This window comes from Asparagus officinalis, chromosome 2 (assembly GCF_001876935.1).
Source record: "Asparagus officinalis chromosome 2, Aspof.V1, whole genome shotgun sequence".
NCBI classification, from domain to species: domain Eukaryota; kingdom Viridiplantae; phylum Streptophyta; class Magnoliopsida; order Asparagales; family Asparagaceae; genus Asparagus; species Asparagus officinalis.
Window position 1 is genome coordinate 16,864,432 of NC_033795.1, and position 6,585 is coordinate 16,871,016.

Below are 6,585 nucleotides of genomic sequence, written 5' to 3' on the forward strand. Positions count from 1 at the left end.
GTGGGGCGGTGGCCGGAAAGGCGGAGGAGGTCGAGAAGGCGGAGGGCGGCGTCGGGGTTGGAGGAGGAGAGGGTTAGGATTTTGTGGGCCCAGATGGAGGGGTCGGCTTTTGGGTCTAATTCTGGGTCTCGTTCGTCTTGTTGCTGGTTCAATGGTGGTGATGAGAGTGAGATGGAGGTGAGGAGACGAAGGAAGCGGGTGGGTTTCAGGAATTTATGTAAGTGAGTGAGAGATGATGACGGGTTCATTTTAGGGGGATGAAGTTGAGTTGAAGAAGATAAACGAATCGCGGGAAATCTGTTTATTATGCTTTGTGGTGGGGAGTTTGGGAAAATTATGTCCAGGTCCTCGAATTTAAATAAATTCTTTTCATATCCACGTTTTTATTTTTTATTTTTATTTTTATTTTTATTTTTTGAAATACACTTTTATTTTTAAATAGTTCGAAATTTTAGCTATCAAAAATAATCATATCATATCATTCTCCCTTTAAAAGCACGAGTTGGGGAAATTTTTCTGTAGACAAAAATACCCCTATTAAGTTTGAATTACCCTATTTATAATCAAATTCTAATTTTTAAATTGAATTTAATGATTTATTCTATGTGTTTGTTGATTTGAATTGTTATCTATTTAGTTGGCTGTTAACTACCCGTGTTTTATATTAACTTCAATTATTAACTTTAAATAACTACCCGTGTTTTAATACTTTACACAATTTTAATATTATAACAAACTCCATATGGTCTTCAATTAAAAATAACTAGCCGTGTATAAAAATAATATTTTCCATAATTATACAATTAAAATTATATCTTGTAAGATATTTTCTTACAAGGTATCACTCTCTGTAGAAAATTAAAATTATATTTGCTCCATATCGTCTATTTTCCATATCGTCTTCAAGGCATTTTATACCAGCTAAATAACTACCTATGTTCTATTAACAAATTAGTTTGCTGTTAACTATTTTTAGGGATGAGTATTTGAAGCACCCGTAACACAATTCAAATCCTAATAAAACTCTAATTATGAATATTATCCTATCACATGCAATACCTCATGCTTATATATATAACCTAGAAATTACACAAATTTCATAGTAATTTCATCTTCTTCGACGTGTATGTTCCTTTTTCATTTTCATGGTTATTCTTTAGAAATATTATGTATTTGATTTAATGGTGAGATTTGTTTTATACTGCAATTACTTTTTATGGCAATTGATATTTTTTTAAAATTTCTTCAATTTTCATGCAGAATTTAGAAGATTAAGGATTTGATTGTTGCAGGTTCTCTCATCTATCAAGGTAAATCTTCATGTTTGATATTATTTTAATTTGGATTTATTTGAGCTTATATGTTTCCATTCAAAAGAAAATTATATCAAAACGAATGTTGACTAGAATATCAATCAAGTTTTTCAGAACTTCCCATTTTCTTTTTATTGTTGAAATCAGAAATTTCTTCTTTTCCAAATTTAATCTATTGTGCTTGAAGTAAAAATTCACTGAGAAACTTTGATGAGTTACTGTAGGATTTAAATACATAATACATTGTAATAATGAGTTACTGTACCTTTGATGCAAATTCGTAATACATAATACCCTCAGTGAGTAATCACTTCAATTATGGTTAATAGATATGCATTAGTTAGGTATTCAAAGGAATAGTAATCACTACACTCAGATCGAACCTGCGGAGCTCCTGATCGGCGCATTGCTTGCTCAGATCCACTAACAATACATATTACCAGCAGAGTCATTACTTTACCTCATCGTCGTTTTATATTAACTTTAATTATTAGCTTTAAATAACTACCCGTTGGTTTTTCATTATAGATTGTTAAATAACTTTAATTATTAATTATGGATGATGTGGAACTTCTTGTTTTAGTTTTCATTATAGATCGTTGCTATTATTGCCGAGTTCGGGTTCTGAAATGAATTTATGAAATTAGACGAGCTTGTGAATTAGGATTTCGAAAGAGAGGTTGACTGTGACCATGTTTCATGCATAAGTGGAAAATTGGACAAATTTTCAAAACCAACCCCTTTCACTATTTAATTACAAAAAACGACCGCTTTTCAACTTATTTAGAAAAATCGACCTGGTTTCAGCGTTGTCGCTGAAAACAGGTCGGTTTTTCTAAAAAAATTTACGAAACTTCATGGGAGTTGAACTCCCGTGAAGTTTAGCATACTTTTAAACTTCACGGGAGTTCAACTCCCGTGAAGTTTAATTTCTTCAAAAAACTTCACGGGAGTTGAACTCCCGTGAAGTATGTTGGAGGATTTAAAACTCTACGGGAGTTCAACTCCCGTGGAGTTACAGGCCAAATTTCTCAGAGAATCGCTCTCTAGGAAATTTAGACTGTAACTTCACGGGAGTTGAACTCCCGTGAAGTTGCAGGTTTTACAAAACATGCACAGGCTGCTGTGCATGTTTTGTATACATCTACCTATTTTGTATACATCTGCCTATTTAACTCATATATACAACTATTTACCTGTTAACAACAATTACTACAATATATATATGATTTAAACACGCACGAATCAAAACAATACTAAAAAAGATCACATATCAAGCTATAATTGATCCACAAAAGTATAGTATTTGAAAATTCATACAAGTTACAAATTTTAACAAAATAAGTTCAAATATAATCCAATATAGCTCCTCTCCTTCCTCTCCCTCTTTTCCCCCTCCCCCTCGCTCTTCCCCGCCCTCGCGCTGATGAGCCTCGACTATCTGAGTATCCGGCTGTGTATGAGGCTGAGAAGCGTTGGCTCCATGATCATGCGAAGTGCCGGCTCCATCAGCCTGTGAAGTGTCGGTGTCATCGTCATGTGGCCGTCGGCGCCGAGTGTACGCTTGCCCAAATGATCGAGACCTATCCTCACGGCCTGTGAACTCGTCGACGTGAGTCTTATGAAACACCTGCGCTATGGTCTTCTTGATCCTGCTGAGGAGTCCTAACGCCACCTGATCCTGAATCTCAGGCACGGTCGCATCAATATCAGCCTCAATGCTATCAAAAGCACGGACCTGTGAGGTAAACAATTTATTAAGTACCAACTCCTCAAGAAAAAAATATTATAATTTAGCTTAGAAACTTACGTAATCTCTCTCGTTCATCCCACTAGGGATGTAACTGTCTGTCGGTGGGCGTGGCATGTGTCCAGCTAATGGCTGTGGGTCACGTGTGATCCATCTACGTGTGATACCCTAATACCAATGTATATACGCGATATAGTCAACAGCTATGGGCCTCGTATCCTGGATGAAATCCTACCTGTAAGCCCACCTGTCTATGTAGACCGCATGGACTACGGCCCAGTCGGTATGGTGAGAAGTAGGTCGCCACCGATGATCGATCTGCTCGATAGAATCTTGCACATGCTGAGAGAGCGTAAACTGTCGTAGCACACGGTCAGGGACATGCATCTCCACGATCTCCCAACAAATCAATGGAACTCTGGCTCTCCATAAGTCGGGACTATCTCGGCAGATGGGTGCAAGAGAATGCATATCGAGCTCCGGTGGTGTATAGGGTCTCCACTTGAACTGAAATAAAATAAAACATTTATCAGTATCAACAACAAAACTATAATATTCATAACGACTTGAGATTTATATTTACATGTTCGTGTATTTATCAGTATCAACAACAAAACTATAATATTCATAACGACTTGAGATTTATATTTACATGTTCGTGTTAGAGGCCATCAAGCTCATTTCGGTAAAACTCACAATGACGCGTCGCTGATCGGTACTTAGCGTACCGCACGTTATACCTATATGCAGAATAGAGAATATATAAGTAAAAATTCAGCACGAATAAAATTTGTGTGTACAATTATACCTGTACGCCAAAGGAAACTGCCCCTGTAGGTCACGGTGCACAAGTAAAGTAGGGCGTCCAATATGAATGCACTCCCATGACCAAATCTGTATTAATGTGCAACATCCCTTGAATTTTTTATTCTGCATCAGGGATACTCTACCCAATTCTCGATACAAGTATGCCAACACCATACTACCCCACGACCGTACGCCGCATACGTCAAAATCCTCTAGCAACGGCAGTCATCGTGCATGTACAAGAGTCTTGCTCGCATCAGGAAAAAGCACGCACCCTATCATGTGCAATATGTACGCATGAGCATGGAACTGAAGCGTCTCTATACTGGCATCCTCTGGTATGTCACCCTAAAATGTCTGACGAAGCCACGATAGCTTCATCGCACCACTCCTCCAGTCAGGAACCTGTCCAAGAAGCCTAGCACATACCTCCGACCAACTATGATCATCGGTGCCCGTAACTGTCGGCCCATCGATCCGGAGCCCAAGTATGACGGCCACGTCCTGTAAAGTGATGGTGCACTCCCCTATATGCATGTGAAAGGTGTTGGTCTCTGGCCTCCACCTCTCAATCAGTGCAGTGATAAGCGGCCAATCAAGCCTAATATATCGAACCGTCGAACACTCCCGGAAACCGGCCTGAGAGATAGTGATAAGCGGCCAATCAAGCCTAATATATCGAACCGTCGAACACTCCCGGAAACCGGCCTGAGAGATTAGCGCTAGAACTCTCGCATCCTCAATGACCCAAACTGAATGGCTCTGGGAATGCTCGATCATGGTGATGTCTGGTACGGGCTGTACGTCAAAAAGAATTGATTAAGTATGATGCGAAAAATTAAAATTAGTGCCAATGCTAAGTAGCATATACAAAAGATGTTTTACCTGTCCTGAGCCAATATGGTCTGAAAAGTGGCTCGCCTGGAGGGTCAAAACGTCGGGGCATATCGGTCTCGGATCCATAATGAATATAACTGAGAATAATATTAGAAGATAATGTACAATGTGTTAGATCTTTCTATTAAAATACTCACTAGTTATATATAAACAACAAACGAATACGCAACGTGAAGAAAGCAATCACAAATTTATATAACATAGTACGAAACGATACAAATTACAATCACAAATGACATATGGAAACAAACAACTCACAAAACCGCTACAAATTACAATCACAAATAACATACGGAAACAAACACAGATCGAAACCGCTACAAATTACAATCACAAATGACATACGAAAACAAACACAGATCGAAACTGCTACAAATTACAACATCAATGCCTAATCCTAACTGGACAATTATTTTTGTTATGGCCCGGTTGATCGCATCTACTACACATATTTCTCCTCCTAACTCCTTCACGACCGTCATCCATACAATTTCTAATTCATACGGAACGAGGGCGCCCCGCCGACCTTTTACACAAAGGAGGTAACATCAGTGGCTCGTCTTGTGTCAAATATCGACTATCATATGGTGGACGAAAACACTCTTTGTATGTTTGTCGATAGTTGTAAGTAGAATACCAAGCCTCGACGAACTCATAATGTGAAATCCTCGCACCACCTTGTAGATCAGAACAAGCCGCGACAACATGTGAACAAGGAATCCATTGTAATTACGGTACATTGCATGTGCACGTACACGAGTGATCCACTAACATGTTAACTTTATAAGAGCGATTTTCTCTATGTGATATTCCCTCAATGACCTCCCATTCATTAAAATCGTATCTTACGACATGAAAGGATCGAGCTTGCGCACGGGGAGCCGCTAACATTTCATCATTCTTCGGTGTGAGCTCCGAGCGGATATTTTCACCAAGTTCACGACGTCGTAGAAAGAAGTTATTAAGTCTGTAGAATATTTTAGCAACTAGTGACTGTATTGGCATACCGCGTGCTCCCCTAAGCACGTCATTGAAACTCTCTGAAGCGTTCGTAGTCATCATACAGAACCGTCTCCCGCCATCTTCACATAAAGCCCACTTATCAACATTGTGTGGTCCCAAACTAGTTTCGATCCAATCATGTGCAGCTCGGGAGATAAACTTAATCCTCTCTCGTATTTGGTCATAAACTAATTTTTCTGTTGCACAGCCGGCTTGCCAAAGAAGATCTTGAACCTGACCGTTTCCAAATTTCTTCTTGAAGTTGTCCCTAATATGTCGCAAGCAATAACGATGTACATGTGGNGTGACGGGAAATGATGTTGGAGTGCTCTTGGAATTCCTTTCATCCTATCAGATATGAATGTAATCGGCCGCACCCCCACACTAGGGATATGATATCTAATGCATGCAAAAAACCACGCCTAATTCTCTGTGTTTTCAATATCAACCACTGCAAACGCCAAAGGAAACAAACCGCCATCCGCATCAACTCCGGTGGCAACAAGCAAAACTCCTTTGTACTTGCCGTATAAGTGGGTGACATCAATGCTAAGAAGAGGACAACAATATCGAAACCCCTCAATACATGGCCCAAATGCCCAAAATACACCGGTGAACCGCCGATCTCCGCCATCAACGGGGTCCGAAGATACTTCGTAGACAGTTCCTGGATTTTCTCTTTTGAGTGCTTCAAGATAATACGGTAAGATTTCATAAGATTTGTCCTAATCCCCAAATATTTTTATCATCGCCTTCTTCCTAGCATTCCAACACTTATTGTATGATACATCCAAGTTGATCGCTTTATGCACTAAA